The sequence below is a fragment of the Cebus imitator genome, unplaced genomic scaffold, assembly GCF_001604975.1.
Source record: "Cebus imitator isolate Cc_AM_T3 unplaced genomic scaffold, Cebus_imitator-1.0 Scaffold82, whole genome shotgun sequence".
NCBI lineage: Eukaryota > Metazoa > Chordata > Mammalia > Primates > Cebidae > Cebus > Cebus imitator.
In genome coordinates, this window is record NW_016107397.1 from 535,786 (window position 1) to 555,353 (window position 19,568).

At 52.2% G+C, this 19,568-nt stretch overlaps 1 protein-coding gene across 2 annotated transcripts in view; it reads left to right on the top strand.

Annotated features, from left to right (window-relative positions):
- Window positions 1–2,045: 2,045 nt before the first annotated feature.
- MLXIPL (MLX interacting protein like) overlaps window positions 2,046–19,568 on the top strand; it is a 49,806-nt gene continuing 32,283 nt past the window's right edge. For both annotated transcript variants that reach the window (XM_037740256.1, XM_017533437.2), the window contains exon 1: window positions 2,046–2,112. The gene's annotated coding sequence lies outside the window, so the exon portion shown is untranslated. The remainder of the gene's footprint in view (window positions 2,113–19,568) is intronic.

Genomic DNA, 19,568 nt, shown 5'->3' on the forward strand with positions numbered 1-19,568 from the left:
ATCTCGGCTCACTGCACCCTCCACCTCCCAGGTTCTAGCAATTCTCCTGCCTCAGCCTCCCAAGTAGCTGGGATTACAGGCACCTGCCACCACACCCAACTAATTTTTGTATTTTTAGTAGAGATGGGGTTTCACTATGTTGGCCAGGCTGGTCTCAAACTCCTGACCTCAGGCGATCCAACCACCTCAGCCTCCCAAAGTGCTGGGATTACAGGCGTAGCCACTGCGCCTGGCTCACCCATGGCTTTGGGTGGAGAGGACGCAGCACTAAGAGCAAGAGAGTGGAAGTCAGTGGGCTCCGGGAGGCAGGAGGGGCCTCAGGGAAGGGTGAGGAACCGGAGCTCAGGGAAGGGGAATGGGGTTTAGGGAGGTGATGTGACGTTAGGGGCAGGGAGAGGGAGGAGGCTTGAGAGGGGACTCAGAGGGAGCACGGGACGAAGCTGGTCAGGGAGGGAATGAATGGGGCTCAGTGAGCCAGATGAGAGACAGACCGGAGAGAGACAGTGAGACAGAGACAGAGACACAGGGAGAGACGGAGAGGGAAAGAAAGGAGAGGGAGAGAAAGAGAGGGAAAGAAGGGGAGAGACAGAGAGAGGGGGAAAGACAAGAGAGGGAGAGAGAAAGAAAGACAAAGGGGAGAATGAGAGAGAGGGTGAAGGGGGAGAATGAGAGAGAAAGACGGGGGAGAAAGAGGAGGGGTAGAGAGAGAAAGAAAGTGAGAGAGAGAAGACAGAGGGAGATGGGGGGAAAGAGAGAGGGAGAGAGAGAAAGAGAGGAGGGGGAGAATGAGAGAGAGAGAGAAGAGAGGGAGGAGAGATAAAGAGAAGGATAGAGAGAAAGCGAGAGAGGAGAGAGAGGGAAGAGGGGGAAGAATGAAGGAGAAAGAGAGGAGGGAGGAGAGAGAAAGTTGGAGAGAGGGAGGGAGAGGTAGGAGGGGGTAGAGAGAAAGTGAGGGAGAGAGAAGTAGGGTGGGAGAGAGGAGAGGGAGGGGGAAAGAGAAGATGGAGAGAGATAAGGGGAAAGAGACCCTTAGAGAGGGAGAGAGAGAGAGAGAGAGATGAGGGGAGAGAGAAAGAGAGGAGGGAGTGGAGAGAAAGTGAAGGTGCTATCAAGGAGGGTGGGAGAGGAGAGAGGGAGAGGGAAGAGAGGGAAAGAGAGAGAAGACAGAAGGAGACAGAGGGGGAGAGAGAGAAAGAAAGAGGAGGGGAGAATGAGAGAGGCAAAGAGAGAAGGGGGAGAGAGAGAGGAGGGAGGGAGGGATAGAGGGAGAGGGGAGAGAGGGAAAGGGAGAAGACAGAGGGAGAGGGGAAAGGGCCTGAGAGAGGCAGAGAGAGAAAGAAGGAGGAGGGGGGAGGACGAGAGAGAAAGAGGAGAGGGGGGCAAATAAAGAAGAGGGGGACAGAGAGAATGAGAGAAAGTGAGAGAGAGGGGGAGAGACAGAGTGAGAAGCAGGGAGGAGGGGGAAAGAGTTGGGGGACAATGAGAGAAAGAGAGCGAGGAGGGGGGAGAGAAAGGGAGAAGAGAGGAGCGGGTAGGGAAAGAGCCAAAGTGAGGGCAGAGAGAGGGAGAGGAGGGCGAGGGGAAGAGGGAAAGAGGGAGGGGAGGGAAGTGAGAGAGCGAGCTGGGGCGGGGGACTCCGGACTAGGAGGAGGTTCGAGGCCGGCGCGGGGCGGTCCCAGCCCGTTCCTCTGCCCACCGGGGGTGGCCGCCACCCGGGCTCCTCCCTCCCCGCGCAGCCCCCGGCGGGGAGAGGGGTTAAAGGTGAGCGGGCACGAGCGGGCGGCCGTCGGGGATTGGCAGGCGCCCGAGCGCAGGGCCCGGGCCATGGCCGCGCCACAGGCCTCCGAGCGGCGGAGCGGCTGCCGCCCACGTGCTAGGCGGGGAAGGCGGCTCCGGATCAAGGGGCAAAGGACGCCTCGGCGCGGGGCGGGGGCGCCCGCGGCCACACCCGCGGCCAAAAGCCCGGCCCGCGGCGCAGCGCACGGAGCCCTCTGCCGCCCGCGCGGGGAAGGCGCCCAGAGCGCGGCCGGGCGGCCAGAGCATCCCCGCCCCGCGCCCGCGGGACCCCCGGCCTGGCCGCGCCGCGCGCTCTGCAGGTCCAGCGGATTCCAGGTGAGCGCGTGGAGCCCCCGCGTCTTCAGGTGAGCGCAGGGGCCTCGCCCGAGGGGAGCCGGCGTCTCCCGGGGCCCGGCCTCAGTTTCCCCTCGGCCCGTAGAGGCGCGCGTCTCCGGCTCAGCTGGGTGGCCTCCTCGCTCAGCCCCAGCTGCCGGGAGGAAGGAGGCAAACTCGTACCCCAGGGAGGACTCCGGATCAGGAATCCAAGAGTCCATCCTGCTGGAGAGTGAGGTGCCCGCGGGCGCTGGAAGCCCCGTGTCTGCCGCGCGCTGCGCTGGGCTGGGTTTCCCTCGTGGTCCGGGAGGCTCTCCTGGGAGCTGAGAGGGGTCCCAGGGAGGAAATCCCAGGGAGGAAGGAGGGACAGTATTCCTCCCTCTGGCTCTCCCTGCCCTGGGCAGGTAACAAGCCAGTGGAGAAACCCTGTCCGTTGGGCCCTGGAATCAGGGCTACCAAAGCTGCCCCTGGCTGGGACAGGAAGAAGCAAATGGCAGGGTGGAGTATGGGGCCAGAGCCGTGGTGGCCGGCACTCCCACTGCTCTGTCCCCGAGAAGGCCAGGCTTCTTCCCAGTTTTCAGCCGCCCTGCCCCCACCGCTGGGCTGGGTTTGGGAGCTTTGGGTTCTTCTCTGCATCTGGCTGCATGACCTTGGGCGCCTGACTTTCCATCTCTGAGCCTGGCTCTCCCTCCGGGACATGGGAGGGTTTATGGTTCCCAGGCCACTTGTGTGGAGGTGGGGACAGAATAAAATGGGACACCAGGTTGATTTGGGGAACAGGGGGGCCCACTCCAACCAAGTCCCTCTGGTCCTTCACAAGGAGGGGTGGTGTTACAGGGTCAGCTGGGTCAGGGAGACGGGGGGATCAGTAACCTGTGAGATCTGAGCTGCGCTCCACTTTACCCAAGAACTTCTCTTACTGTGGGCAACTGCCCTGCCCACTGTCCTGCCCCAGTGCTCAGATACAGGGAAAGGCTCAGAATATGGGTCTGGGAATCTCAGGTCCACCCCAGGGAAGCTCAGCTCCTCAGCGTCTGTTAGCTTCTGGAAGAGGAGGAAGACTCATACCAGAAGAGGTCTGAGCTGCAGTAGCCAGGAACTCCCCCATCTTGAGAAGATTCCGCTCTGAGGACACAGCCTACTGGCTGAGCCAGGCCAGTGCTTGGTTTAGAATCGAGATCGAGGCTCACGCTGGCGTTGGGACTGAGCCTGGGGACCATGTGGGAGGGCAGCTCAGAGCCAGGGTCCAGGACCCATCCGCCTGGGGTCTTGGAATCCTGTGATTGAAATCATCTGGCCGATATGGGGGTGGCTCTGGCAGAGGTGATCTTTACCAGCTGAAGTGGAGGGCAGGCTTAAGAGCTTCTGCAGGGTGCCAAGCACGATGGAAGAGTGGCCTGGAAGCGTGGAAGTGGGAGAGGCCATGTCTCGGAGGCTCCTGCAGCCACAACTGCTCAGTCTCTAATGCCTTCAGGCAGCCGCCCTCCCTGGGTCCCTTCCCCGGGGCTGTCTTTGGCTGTGCTGCCAGCCCTGTGTGGGTAAATGCAAGCTTACACATGTGTTGGGGCTGGGAGAGGGCATCATGAGTGCAGTCCTCACTCCCTGGTGAGGGCCAAAGAAAAGGTTTTGGCTCCAGATGTGGGGCTGAGGAGGGAGGAGAGAGGGAAGGTGCAAGCTTAGGATTGCTGTTCAGATGGGGAGGAGGAAGAGGAACTGGCATTTGCCAAGCATTTACTGCAAGCCAGACACTGCACAAGCTTTTCTGGCACTGTTTCCTTCTTCCTGATAACCAGAGAAGGAAAGGATCTCCATTTTACAGATGAGGAAACAGAGGCTCAGAGAGGTCAAGGCTCTGGCTCAAGGTCACACAGCCTGGGAGTGGCAAGGCTGATGATATTCAAACCCAAGCAACTTGGCTCCAAAGCCCTGGTTTCTGTTCCCACGATTGTCAGGGACCTTGGCAAGCCATGTCCTCCTCTGGGCTTCACTCTCCACACGTGTAACCTGGGGTTAAACGGGCTTGCCTGGACTGTTGGGAAGGGCTGGGAGGAGGTCTGGAAGCAGCCATGGGTGGTGTGTTCTCTGCATTCAGGGAGAAACACACAAGAGGGGGTTACATTGGCTGCCCCCCAACCTCCCAGGTCAGCTCACGGGTGTCCATGTGTCTCGTGTTCACCTCACCCACCTCATCCCCCTCCCACCCATCTTTCCTGCTCCTGAAACTCAGGGGCAAGGCGGCTCTATCTGTCTTTCCTCTGAAGTTAGTTAGCTAAGCTGACCTTGGAGAAAGGAGCCCCCAACAAGGGAAGAGTGAACAGAATATTCCCAGGGTAGGTCCTGGCACTGATAAATAACAGACAGGTGACTACTGCCCTAGGACCAGAGACAGTGGCTCACACGTGTAATCGAAGCACTTTGGGAAGCTGAAGCGGGAGGATTGCTTGAGGCCAGGAGTTCAAGACCAGCCTGGGCAGCATAGAAAGACCCGGGTCTCTGCAAAAATTAAAAAATTTGCCAGGCACAGTGGCTTATGCCTGTAGTCTCAGCACTTTGGGAGGCCGATGCCGGTGGATCACGAGGTCAAGAGGTTGAGAACATCCCGGCCAACGTGGTGAAACCCCGTCTCTGCTAAAAAATACAAAGATTAGTTGGGTGTGGTGGCGCATGCCTATAGTCCCAGCTTCTCAGGAGGCTGAGGCAGGAGAATGGCTTGAACCCAGGAGCAGAGGTTGCAGTGAGCCGAGATCGAACCGCTGCACTCCAGCCTGGCAACAGAGCGAGACTCTGTTTCAAACAAAAAAAAAATAATTAGCCAGACGTGGTGGCGCACACATGTACTAGTAGCCACTCAGCTGGCTGATGCAGGACGATCACTGGAGCCCGGGAGTTTGAGGCTACAGTGAGCTATGATGGCATCACTGCACTCCAGCCTGGGCAACATAGAGAGACTCCCCTCTCTCTAAAAAAAAAAAAACTGCTCTGCCCAGAATCCCAGGCTTCTCCTGCTAGCTGGCTCTGGTAGTCACAAAAGATCTTGTCCCACAGTCAGCCCCATCAGCAGTGTGACTCTGGGTGAGAGATATGCTTCCTAGAATCCCCTTTCCCTCTCAGTCCAAGGGCCCGATGCCCTGATGGGGCTGGCGTGGGACCAGTTATGCAGCAGGGGAGAGGCCAGGAGATTCTGGGCAGAGCAGAAGATGGCCGTCACCTGCTGCAACAGTCGGAGAAGCTTTTTCCATCCCTGAGTCCCCTGGAGGAGGTTGTCACCCCATCTTCTGTCTCTGAACCTTGATGTGCTATGTACAGTAGGGACCCTCAGCCCAGAGCAACAGGCTGCTTGGGCAGATTGATTAGACTCAGTAGCAAGTATACAGAGCCGGGCAGCCCACTGGAATGCCTGGCTGTGGTGCAAGGGGAAATATATTTGCGGTCTTTGACTCTGGCTCCTGGTACACAGCTCCTACAACCTTGGAATCTCCAGAATGCTAAGAGGGTCTTTTGTAAGCTATCAAGAGGACTGGTGGCTGGAGGCCCCTAGAGTTTCAGGATGGGGGCTGTTCACTAGAAAGACCAAAGCGTGATTAGAGGATTGGAGCTTTCAGCTCCCTGCCCCACCTCCAAACTTTTGGGAGGAGAGAGAGTGAAGATTGTGTTCAATTACCAATGGTCAGTGATTTAATCAATCACATCTACGTAATGAAACTTCCAGTGGCCATGAGAGGTGGCTCACGCCTATAATTCCAAGACTTTGGGAGGCTGAGGTGGAAGAAATGCTTCAACCCAGAAGTTTGAAACCAGCCTGGTCAACATGGCAAAACCCTGTCTTATTTAAAAAAAAAAAAAAAAAAAAAGACTGGGCACGGTGGCTCACACCTGTCATCCCAGCACTTTGGGAGGCTGAGGTGGGTGAATCATCTGAGATCAGAAGTTCGAGACCAGCCTGGCCAAGATGGTACAACCCCATCTCTACTAAAATGACAAAAATAAATTAGCCAGGTGTGGTGGCACAAGCCTGTAGTCCCAGCTACTCGGGAGGTTGAGGCAGGAGAATCGAACCTGGGAGTCGGAGGTTGCAGTGAGCCAAGATTACACCACTGTACTCCAGCCTGGGTGACAGAGTGAGACTCTGTCACACTAAATAAATAAATAAATAAGAAACGTCTATAAAAACCCCTAAATGTTGGGTTTCATGGAGCTTCTGAGTTTGTGAGCATATCAAGGAGCTAGGGGGGTGGTGCTCCCAGAGAGGGCATGGAATCTCCCTGCACCACTCCATACTCTAGCCCATGCAGTGCTTCCATTTGGCTGTTCCTGAGTTGTATCATTGATAACAAACTGCTAAATGTAAGTGAAATGGTTTACTGAGTTCCGTGAGTCCTTCTAGCAAATGACTGACATTGAGGAGAAGGTCATGGGAACCTCTGATTTATAGACGGTCAATCAGAAGTTCAAGTGGTAACCTAGGACTTACAACTGCCATCTGAAGTCGAGGCAGGCTTGTGGGAATAAGCCCATAACTTGTGAACTCATATGCTAACTCCAGGTAAATAGTGTCAGAACGGAATGGAATTACAGTGTCAGAGAATTGGAGAAACGGTGTCAGAAGTGTGAGTTAACACTTTTCACTGGTATAGAGTGGCTATTGGATTCTTTTTTTTTTTTTTTTTTTGCGGCAGCGTCTTTCTCTGTTGCCAGGCTGGAGTGCAGCGGTATGATCTCACTTCACTACAACCTCCGCCTCAAGTTCACGCGATTCTTCTGCTTCAGCCTCTCGAGTAGCTGGGACTACAGGCACGCATCACCACGCCCAGCTAATTTTTGTATTTGTAGTAGAGGCAGGGTTTCACCATGTTGGTCAGGATTGTCTCGATCTCTTGACCTTATGATCTGCCTGCCTCAGCCTCCCAAAGTGCTGGGATTACACCGTGCCTGGCCGGCTGTCAGAATTTTTGCAGACTGACAGACCATTGGCACAGTGGCTCATCTTGGTGAAACACCACCTCCAGATTCCCCTTCATGCCCTGCTCTGCTATGATGCTGGTAGCAATGGTCCTCCCCTGGCTCTTCACAATGTACCTGAAAGGCTAGGGTGCTTCCTCCCATGTTACAGGGAGGGCAAGCGAGGCCCAGAGAGGACAAACATCTTGCTTGAGGTGACCCATGGGTCCCCAGCAAGCCAGCCTCCTGAGGAAAGAAGAAAATCCCTTGTAGGATCCTTTTTTTTTTTTTTTTTTGGGATGGAGTTTCACTCTTGTTACCCAGGCTGGAGTGCAATGGCGCGATCTCGGCTCACCGCAACCTCCGCCTCCCGGGTTCAGGCAATTCTCCTGCCCCAGCCTCCTGAGTCGCTGGGATTACAGGCACGCGCCACCATGCCCAGCTAATTTTTTGTAGTTTTAGTAGAGACGGGGTTTCACCATGTTGACCAGGATGGTCTCGATCTCTTGACCTCGTGATCCACCTGCCTCGGCCTCCCACAGTGCTGGGATTACAGGCTTGAGCCACCGCGCCCGGCCCCTTTTTTTTTTTTTTAAGCAAGGCTCACTGCAGCCTCACTCCCTCCGAGCTCAAGCAATCTTCCTGCCTTAGCCTCCCTACTAGCTGGGACTACAGGTACTCACCACTACACCTGGCTAATTTTTGGCAGAGACAGGATTTTGCCATGTTGCCCAGGCTGATCTGGAACTCCTGGGCTCAAGCGATCCTCCTGCCTCAGCCTCCCAAAGTGCCGGGATTACAGGGATGAGTCACTGTGCCCGGCCCCTTACAGATCTTTAAGGCCTCTCAGAATGAGACTGTAAGTGGGAATCTGTGCCTCTGTCTTCTCAGTATCTGCTCAGGGACAGACTCTGGTTGGGTCAACCAAAAAGGGAGCCTTTTTCTATTGTTTGAAGAACATTAATCTCTGGACTTTGGGGTCCTTAAAAAGAGGAAGAGGGTTCCCATGCCATCATCTGTTCTATTTATTTATTTATTTATTTAGAGATAGAGCCTCACTCTGTCACCCAGGCTGGAGTGCAGTGGCACAATCTTGGCTCACTGCAACCCCCACCTCCTGGGTTCAAGCGATTCTCCTGCCTCAGCCTCCTGAGTAGCTGGGATTACAGGTGTGCGGCACCACACCTGGCTAATTTTTGTATTTTTAGTAGAGACAGGGTTTCATCATGTTGCCCAGGCTGGTCTCGAGCTCCTGACCTCAAGTCATCCGCACACCTTGGCCTCCCAAAGTGCTGGGATTACAGGCATGAGCCACCGCACCTGGCTGCCCTCATCTATTCTACTGCCTCTTCTGGTTTTATTTTTTTTTAGGGTTCCCCCCATTTCAAAAGTAATACACAGGTATTATATAACACTAAAATCTATAGAAATTTAAAAAGTGAATGTCTCTGTTATCCTACTCCCTCCCCACACACAAAGAACAGCGGAGTCATAGTTTGGTAACTGTAAGTCCAGACTTTTCTTCTCTGTTCACATATGAGTATTTATTATTATTAATTTTTACTTAAATGACATCACACTTCATATATTGCCCATAACTTTTTTTTTTTTTTTTTTCTTGAGACAAGGCCTTCCTCTGTCACCCAGGCTGGAATGCAATAGCGCAAACTTGGCTCACTGTAGACTCCACCTCCTGGGTTCAAGTGATCATCCCCCCCAGCACCCCAAGTAACTGGGACTACAGGTGCCCGCCACCACGCCCAGCCAATTTTATAATTTTTTTTAGAGACATGGTTTTGCCGTGTTGCCTAGGCTGGTCTGGAACTCTTGAACTCAAGTGATCCTCCTGCCTCCACCTCCCAAAGTGCTCGGATTACAGGCGTGAGCCACCACGCCCAGCCCATAACTTTCTTTTTTAAATTAGCATTGCATCTCAGCCATCTTTCACTATTTCTACACGTATAATGATCATGAGAGCTAGCATGTACTATCTAATCACTTTGCAGATATTAATTCACTTCATCCTCATAAAAATGATGAGATCAGTATCTCCATTTTTTTTTCGAGATAGGGTCTCACTATGTTGCCCAGGCTGGTTTTGAACTCCTGAGTGCAAATGACCCTCCTGCCTCAGCCTCCTGAGTAGGTGGGATTACTTGCTCAAGCCACAACATTTGGCTATCCCCATTTCACAGATGAGGTTCTGTTAACACCTGCATTGTATTTCCCTGTAGGAACTTATCAAAATGTATCCAACCATGCTGTTTTTCACTATTATAAACAGTGCTGTGAGGAATATCTTTGTTCATCTTTGCACACTTCTGGAAATTTTTTTTTTTTTTGAGACAGAGTCTTGCTCTGTCACCAGGCTGGGGTGCAGTGACGCAATCTCAGCTCACTGCAACCTCTGCCTCCCGGGTTAAAGCGATTCTCCTGCCTCAGCCTCCCAAGTAGCTGGGATTACAGGCACCTGCCACCACACCTAGCCAATTTTTATAGTTTTGTAGAGACGGGGTTTCACCATCTTGGCCAGGATGATCTCAATCTCCTGACCTTGTGATCCACCTGCCTCAGGCTCCCAAAGTGTTGGGATCACAGGAGTGAGCCAGTGTGCCCAGCCAGAAATATTTTATAGCACAAATTCCTAGAAGTGGGTTCGATGGGCCAAAGAGCACCAACATTTTTGGTTTACTAGATTTTTTCCAAAATACAGTCCCATGTTACCTATCAACGACAGATGAGGGGAAAGGCCTGTTGGCCTCCCCTGGCATTCCTGCTTCCACCTGGCCTGGGGTGGGGTTTTAAGTCTCCCCAGGAAGCAGCAAAGTGGTTCAGAAGGAGACGTTTCTGGGCAAACAACATCGTGCCACTGTGTTCCTCTCCCCCACTTCCCCTCGTCCTCAGCCTTCCCGCAGGCTGCAGCCCAGGGCGCTAAGGGAAGGGCTTCCCTCTCCTCTACTATTTTTATTTTCTTCTCTTTACTGTATAACCTTACCAGTCAAAAAGTACACCGGGCGCAGTAGCTCACGCCTGTAATCCAAGGACGTCGGGAGGCCAAGGTGGGTGGATCCCCTGAGTTCGAGACCCGCCTGACAAACGTGGAGAAACCCCGTCTCTACTAAAAATACAAAATCAGCTGGTGTGGTGGCACGTGCCTGTAATCCCAGGCATGGAGGGATGAGGCAGGAGAACTGCTTGACCCAGGAGGCAGAGGTTGCAGTGAGCTGAGATCGCGCCATTGTACTCCAGCCTGGTCAACAAGAGTGAAACTCTGTCCTCCCCTCCCCTCAAAAAAATGCTGGGTTGGGAATTAAAGCCTTAGATGAGGCCAGGTGTGATGGCTCACGCCTGTAATCCCAGCACTTTAGGAGGTCAAGGTGGGCAGATCACTTGAGGTCAGAAGTTCGAGACCAGCCTGGCCAGCATGGCGAAATCCTGTCTCTACTAAAACTACAAAAATTAGCTGGCCGTGGTGGCACATGCCTGTAATCCACTCCTAGGGAGGCTGAGGCAGGAAAATTGCTTGAACCCAGGAGGTAGAGGTTACAGTCAGCCGAGATTGCACCACTGTATTCCAGTCTGGGTGACAGAGTGAGACTCCACCTAAAAAATAAATATAAAGCCTTAGATGACTTGTTCTGGTACCTCAAGCAAGTGACTCAATTTCTCTGAGCCTGTTCCCTCATCAGTGACGTGGAGTGGTCAAAACCCCACTTCCTCTAGTCTCCCCCAGGGACGGGAGGAGAAAACAGTGTCCGAGGGTGCTGCGGTTGCTGCCAAGGGCCAGGCAGAGACTGGTGGTTTTGTTGGCTGAAGGTTGGGCTGGCTTTGGGTGTCCAGATGGATGGGACGAGCCCCAGGCCATGGGGAGCTCGGGGGTTGGTTAGTGGGGAGGCTGAAGGAAGAGGGGAAGGAAGAACGTAGAGAAGGACTGGGACGGGCTGTGCCTGGCAGTGGTCCCCGGCGTGTGCCCCCACAGAGAGCCCAGGGGACTTGCCCGGTCCTTCTAGGGCCATCTTGGGAAGCCCACGTTGACTTCCCTCAGTGCTTAGCATAAAGGGCAGGCCCTGGACCCAGCCTCCCACCCTGTCTGGCATTCTTTTTCCGACTACTTCTCTCTTCCTTTCCTGTGTCTTCCCTGCCCCATGCCCCAGCTCAGCCCAGCCTGGAACATGAGCTCACAGGAAGCTGCTGTCTGATGGGGAACAGCTGTGGATTCAAATCTCAGTCCTGCCATTCACCATCAGCAAGAACCTTGGGCCAGGTATCCTATACAATGGGGCAATAGAAACTTGCCCTGCCTGGCTCATAATGAGATAATGGCCAGGAAGCCACATTGGCAAAGGACATATGAGCGTAAGCCATCCTGTACATCAGCGCTTCTCGAACTGATTAAAAGGCCCATTTTTGCTTTTTTTTTTTTCCCTGAGATGGAGTCTCACTCTGTTGCTCAGGCTGGAGTGCAATGGTAGGATCTCAGCTCACTGCAACCTCCACCTCCCAAGTTCAAGCAGTTCTCCAGCCTCGATCTCCCCAGTAGCTGGGATTACAGGCATGCCCCACTATGCCCAGCTAATTTTTGTATTTAATAGAGACGGGGTTTCACCACGTTGGCGAGGCTGGTCTCGATCTCCTGACCTCAAGTGATCCTCTCACCTTGGCCTCCCAAAGCGCTGGGATTACAGGTGTGAGCCACTGCAACTGGCCCCTTTTTGCTTTTTTATTTTCAATCTACATGAACCTATGGGTATGTAAAATACAACAGAAAATGAATTACTAGAAAAATTAAAGTGAAGGAAATATGTAAATTATACGTCCAGCTTGTTATTCTTATATTCAACAGATAGAAAATTACTCTATTGGCCAGACATGGTGGCTGACACCTGTAGTCCCAGCACTTTGGGAGACTGAGGCATGGATCACCATAGGTCAGGAGTTTGAGACCAGCCTGTCCAACATGGTGAAATCCTGTCTCTACTAAAATAAAATAAAATAAATATAAAAAAATAAATATATATATAATAAAATAATAAAATTTAGAAAATTACTCTATTAAATTGATGTAGGTGGCCAGGTATGGTGACTCACACCTGTAATCCCAGTACTTTTGGAGACTGAGGTGAGAGGATCACTTCAGCTCAGGAGTTCAAGACCAGCCTGGGCAACATAGCAAGACCTCATCTCTGCAATTTTTTTTTTTTTTTTTTGAGATAAGGTCTCGCTTTGTCACCCAGACTGGTGTGCAGTGACACAATCTCGGCTCACTGTAACCTCCACCTCCTGGTTCAATCGATTCTCCTGCCTCAGCTTTCTAAGTTGCTAGGATCACAGGCATGTGCCACCATGCCTGGCTAATTTTTATATTTTTAGTAGAGACGGGGTTTCACCATGTTGGCCAGGCTGGTCTAGAACTCCTGACCTCAGGTGATCCACCTGCCTCGGCCTCCCAAAGTGCTGGGATTACAGGCCTCAGCCACCATGCCCAGCCTACAAAATTATTTATTTATTATTTATTTTAGACAGAGTCTTTCTCTGTCACCCAGGCTGGTGTGCAGCCTCGATCTCGGCTCACTGCAACCTCCACCTTCCAGGTTCAAGTGATTTTCCTGCCTCAGCCTCCCTAGCTGCAATTACAGGCATGCACCATCACGCCCAGCTAATCTCTGTGTTTTTAGTAGAGAGAGGGTTTCACCATGTTGGTCAGGGTGGTCTTGAATTCTTGACCTCATGATTAGCCTGCCTCGGCCTCCCAAAGTACTGGCATTACAGGTGTGAGCCACTGCACCAGGCACATTTTTTTTTAATTGATGTAAGTGCTTCTAGACACTCTGAATTTTCTTTTTTAAGAAACGGGGTCTCGCTATGTTGCCCAGGCTGGAGTGCAGTGGCTATTCACAAGCGCGATCCCACTACTGATCAGCATGGGAGTTTTGACCTGCTCCATGTCCAACCTGGGCCAGTTCACCCCTCCTTAGGCAACCTAGTGGTCCCCCGCTCCCGGGAGGTCACCATATTGATGCTGAATTTAGTGCGGACACCCGATCAGCATAGCGCACTACAGCCCAGAACTCCTGGGCTCAAGCGATCCTCCACCTCAGCCTCCTGAGTAGCTGGGACTACAGGCACGCGCCACTGCGCCCGGTGACACTCTGAATTTTTGTGTTTATCTCGTTGCAAACTCGCAGCAGAATCCCCAGCCTGGCAGTGGTCCATGAACTACTCTCTGAGAAGCACAGATACTTTGGTGCCCACTGGAGCCAAGCCTAGTAGTGGGGTCACAGGGTGGCTGCCCGTGCTCCAAGGGAGCCAGGGACATGGCAGCTAGGCAGCCTGCTGGCAGCCTGCTGGCACCCCAGCCGGTTGAATGACTCATCATTCTGGTTCTCCAGCCCCCGCCTTTGTTTCCCCAGCTGTTCCGTCCCAAAACACCTGCTGCCTCCCTGTGTGACTAATTCCCACTTTGTCTTTTTTTTTTTTTTTTTTTGAGACAGAGTCTCAGTCTGTCACCCAGCCTGAAGTACAGTGGCTCAATCCCAGCTCACGGAAACTTCTACCTCCCAGGTTCAAGCAGTTCTCATGCCTCAGCCTCCCGAACAGCTAGGACTACAGGTGCCCACCCCCACCCCTGGCTAATTTTTCTATTTTTAGTAGAGATGGGGTTTTGCCATATTGGCGAGGCTGGTCTTGAACTCCTGGCCTCTAGTGATCCACCCACCTCGGCCTCCCAAAGTGTTGAGATTACAAATGTGAGCCACAGCGTCTGGCCCCCACTTTGTCTTTTGAGGTCCCCCTCAAGCACAGTGTCTTCTAGGAAGCCTTCCCTGACCCCTGGGGCTGCAAGTCAGGCCTACCTTAACTGAATTTCCAGTCCCAGGAACTATTTATGGCCCCCTCTAGTGGCTGGATGGCATGCCTCACTGCATGCTGAGCTTCGTGAAGGCCGGAGCCATGTTACAAGCATCTGAACATCCCCGCACTCCTGCCTTAACAGAGAGCCTGATATCAACTGACAGTTAATATGTATACTGTGTGGGCAGAGTGGGTATTTGAGTGGGTGGTTGGATGAATAGATAGAAATTTAGATAGGTATATACACGGAATGATGGATAGACAGATTTTTCTGGTAGTAGACTGGTAGATGAATGGATTGATGGAAGAAGAAATGGATAGATAAGAGAGGTGGATGGATGAACAGATGGGTGGATGAAGAGATGGATGGATGATGAATGGATGGATGGATGGAGAGATGGGTGGATGGAGAGATGGGTGGATGGAGAGATGGGTGGATGGAGAGATGGATGGATGATGAATGGATGGATGGATGGAGAGATGGGTGGATGGAGAGATGGGTGGATGGAGAGATGAATGGATGGATGGATGGATGGATGGATGGAGAGATGGATGGAGAAATGGGTAGATGAAGAGATGGATGGATGGATGGAGAGATGGGTAGATGAAAAGATGGATGGATGGATGGAGAGATGGATGTATGAATGGATGGATGGAGAGATGGGTGGATGAAGAGATGGATGGATGGATAGATGGATGAATGGATGGATGGAGAGATGGGTAGATGGATGGATGGGTGGATGGATGGAGAGATGGGTGGATGGATGGATGGGTGGATGGATGGATGGGTGGATGGATGGAGAGGTGGGTGGATGGATGGATGGGTGGATGGATGGAAGAAGAGTTGGATGGATGAAATAAGAGATGGGTGAATAGTCAGGTGAATGGACAGATTGTAAATGAGTAGACACGTAGAGGAACAGACAGATGGGTAGGTAGATTAACTATTAGGGTATAGATGAATTAATAGGTAAATAACTGGATGGACAAATGACTAGATATTCACTTGATCTCTACCTTGCGTCCTTCCTCATCTTCTTCTCCTATTCCTCTACCTCCTCCACTCACAGCCTCAGAACACAAAGATCAGTGATTCTTAGTTGGGACCAGAGGTAATCTACACAGGACTTTTTGTCCCACACAGGACTTGGTATTTGCATAATTTGGAAATGTATGAGCAATATAACTGATATTTATGTTATCATTAAACATAAATATAGCCCGGATGTGGTGGCTTACACCTGTAATCCTAGCACTTTGGGAGCCCAAGGCAGGCAGATCATCTGAGGTCAGGAGTTCGACACCAACCTTGTCATCATGGTGAAACCCCATCTCTACTAAAAATACAAAACTTAGCCAAGCATGGTGGCACACGCCTGTAATCCCAGCTACATGGGAGGCTGAGACAGGAGAATCGCTTGAACCTGGAAGGTGGTGGTTGCAGTGAGCCAAGATCAAGCCACAGCACTCCAGCCTGGGTGACAGAGAAAGACTCTGTCTCAAATAAATAAATAAACAAACAAACAAATAATTTTTGAGATGAGGTCTCGCTCTGTCACCCAGGCTGGCCTTGAACTCCTGATCTCAAGAGATCCTCCCATCTCAGCCTCTCAAAGTACTTTGGATTACAGGCATGAGCCACTGCTCCTGGCAAACTCACAATTTTTGGTAGAACAACTGGGGTACTTCTGATATGAAAATGAATTTTGTCCAACTTCTTCACTTTGATGTAGTTATATTTATCCAATTTTCCTTCATGGTTTGTTCACCCATTTTACAGACACAGAAACTGAGGTCCAAACAGGGGAAGTGACTTCCTAACTTGCCACCAGTTAAAGACACAGAGACTTGTCTCTCTCGCCCTTGTCTGTTTCTCCATCCTCTGCTCACTCAGTCAGCTTTCCCCTTGCCAAGTCCTCCCATAGGCCACATGCATCATCTCCCTCCTCCCCACACCTAGATACCAATCCACCGCTAGCCATGGCAGTGGCTTCCTGAGTATCTAGCCTGGTAAGAGGAGCTGAGGGGTCGGTGAAAAGAGGCAGAGGCATGTTCCTGACTTTAAGGTGCTCAGGCTGTTTAGGGCGCCATCAAATCCCAGACTGTCAGCCAGGAACCTTGGCTTACACCTGGAATCCCAGCACTTTGGGAGGCTGAGGAGGGTATGTTTATAGCTCCCTGCAGCCTCCAACTCCTGGGCTCAAGCTAACGTTGGCAGGGCGCGGTGGCTCACGCCTGTAATCCCAACACTTTGGGAAGCCCATGCAGGTGCATCACAAGGTCAAGAGATTGAGACCATCCTGGCCAACATGGTGAAACCCTGTTTCTACTAAAAATATAAAAATTAGCCAGGTGTGGTGGCATGCACCTGTAATCCCAGCTACTCAGGAGGCTGAGGCAGGAGAATGGCTCGAACTTAGGAGGGAGAGGTTGCAGTGAGCTGAGATTGTGCCACTGCACTCCAGCCTGGCCAACAGAGCGAGACTCCATCTCAAAAAAAAAAAAAAAGGGAAAAGAAAATAAGCTAATGTTTATGGAGCAGGTCTGCAGGATCTTTACAACATAGCAAGATCTCATCTCTACCAAAAAATAAATAAAAATTAGCCTGGCATGGTGGCTAATTTTTGACATTTTTCGTGGAGATAGATTTTCATCATGTTACCCAGGCTGGTTTCAACCTGGGCTCCCGTGATCCTCTTGCCTTGACCTCCCAAAGTATTGGGGTTACAGGTGGTGAGCCACCACACCCAGCAGTGATTTTTGCTCTCAAGGAATTTGCCATCTAGTGGGGAGGAAAAACATGTGCACTGTGAACGCAAAGCCGAATGAAGTTAGAGTTGTATTAGAACAAGCATGGTGAGGACTCAGAAGTACTAACCTGAAGAACTTGGGGAAGATGTCAGAGGTGGGGCTGCAAGGACAGGTGGGCTTTCCCAACCAGGTGGGCAGCCTAGGTGAAGAGTCTGGAGGACCAAGACTGGGAGGCAGGGAGGACATGATGTCAGGTGTGACCGCTGGGGGCAGCCAGGTATTCACACCAGTTAGGACTTTGCCTTGCACCTCCATGGAGCGTGAACAAGATTTGTTTGTACAGAGGCTATAAACTCCCAGTGATCGTAACAGTGGCCAGGAGAGGGAGCAAGAAGATGAGCAGACCAGCTTACACCACGGCTGTGCTATCATCTGGGCTGACACTTCCTATCCAACACCCCCACACCAGCCCACCAGCTCCTCTTCAGGGTGCTCTGAACAGGGGATGTGCACCTGTGGTCCCATTACAAGTGACTCACATTTCTAATCCCAGCACTTTGGGAGGCTGCAGCGGGAGGATCGCTTTGGCCCAGGGGTTTGAGGCTGCAGTGAGCTACAATCGTGCCACTGCAGTCCAGCCTGGGTGACAGAGAAAGACACTGCCTCTAAACATGGAAGAAATGAGACTTTGTGGACGTCCTTGCATTGATTGGATACTGTAGTGCTTGGTCATTTTGCATAACACAGGTAGGATTTGTCTTTTCAGCAGTCAGGCTTCTAGAGGTGCGATTAGCCCCTGGAGGAGGGCAGAAGTGAGAGGCAGATGCCTGCTGAGGGGCAATTCATGGCTGGGGAAGGAGGGATGTTGGGGGAAGGAGAGAATTCACTCCTAATCCTCCCACGCCACTCAGATCCAGCTCAGAGGAACGTCTCTGAAACCGTGGGAGACAACTTTGATGTTTTCGGAGCATGGGGAGAGCATGATGGGGTGATCTGGAGACACAGCCAGCAGAGACTTGGAACCAAGATTGCAGGACATCCAACAAATCGTTGAATTCAGATCAGGCATGGTGGCTCATGCCTGTAGTCTCAGCACTTTGGGAGGCCAAGGCGGGTGGATCTCTTGAGCCCAGGTATTCAAGACCAGCCTGGGCAACATAGTGAGACCTCATCTTTACAACAGCAAAGAAGGGAAGAAACAAAGGAAACACTGAGTTTGGCCTCCCTGTTTTAAAGGTAGTAAGGCAGATCCCTAGTAAGACAGAGATTTGCCCAGGGTTATTTACAGAATTAGCAGCAGAGTAAAGATCAGTTCGGGTCTTCACCTAAGCCAGGGTCCCCGGAGCCAGGAGGTCCCCAGAGAGAGGGGAGGGCGAAGCTGACACTTCCTATCCAACACCCCCACAGCAGCCCACCAGCTCCTCTTGGCCTCATGCCTCGTTCTTCAAGTATCCCCCATGTCTCTGGGGACCCAATGTGGGGGTTCAGAGATGATAGGACACAGCCTTGCCCCAGTGGGGAAGTGGGGGGAGCAGTCAGACAAGCACATCAGGATAAGTAATGATCCTGTCAGCCTCTGTACCAAGGGTCTCAAAAGATGGTTAACAGCCACCTGACAGCCAGGCATGGTGGCTCACGCCTGTAATACCAGCACTTTGGGAGGCTAAGGCAAGTGGATCACTTGAGGTCAGGAGTTCGAGACCAGCTTGGCCAACATGGCAAAACTTTATCTCTACTAAAAATACAAAAACTAGCTGGATGTAGTGGTGCACGCCTGTAGTCCCAGCTACTCTGGAGGCTGAGGCAGGAGAATCGCTTAAACCCGGGAGGCGGAGGTTGCAGTGAGCCGAGATCGCACTACTGCACTCCAGGCTGGGTAACAGAGCGAGACTGGCTAAAAAGGCGGGGGGGAAGGGCAGTTGGGTTGGAGATGGCTCTCTGAAGCAGGGCAGAGCCCCTCCAAAGGAGGGAGACTAGGGTGAGCATCAGAACCCTCCTTCCCAACCTGGCAGGGATTGGCAGAGAGAATGCACGTCCTACAGAGGGCAGCAGGGAGGAGGGAGCGGATCAGCTGGGGCTCCTGGGAATGTGATGTGGCTGTTTGGCAGAGACAGAAGACACCCAGCCAAGGGAGGTGGGTGGGAGGGCTGGCCAGTGAGCAGCCTCCGGTAATCACTTTCCTCCCTCGGCCAGTGGCTGGGGCCTTCAGGGCACTGCCATTGTGATCCTGGGTGCTGTGTGTCCTTCCATGGGCTTAAAGAAAGTGCCGTGTGAGCAGCTGGGTGCGATGGCTCATGCCTGTAATCCCAGCACTTTGGGAGGCCGAGGCAGGTGGATCATGAGGTCAAGAGTTCGAGTCCAGCCTGACCAACATGATGAATCCCCATCTCTACTAAAAATACAAAAATAATCTGGGCGTGGTGGCATGTGCCTGTAATCCCAGCTACTCAGGAGGCTGAGGCAGGAGAATCCCTTCCATCCTGGCGGACAGAGATTGCAGTGAGCTGAGATTGCACCACTGCACTCCAGCCTGGGTGACAGAGCGAGACTCCATCTCAAAAAAAAAAAAAGCACTATGTGTCAACCTATTCCAAGCCTGCAGTACATGGGTGACCACCTCCTCCCCTTTCCCTAATGTTACCACAGGTAGGACACCTGTTGAAAAGCCAGGGGAGCTTAGCATCTGCCTACAACTCTGTCCTGTCCCCACCCACTAGGGCCATCCTTTCAGGGAAGTCTGGAAATTTACTAGACCAGGCTGCCCCTCAGAGATGCTTGGGTGTGTTTTTGCTCTCCTGTGCTTCTGAATCCATCTTTGAGGCTGTTAGTTAAAGGTTCCAGTGAGGTGTCAGGTGTGAATGCCTCAGTCTGGCTTCTGTCCTCAAGGGAAGAAAAGGGCCTTCAGAAGCAGAAACAGGCCA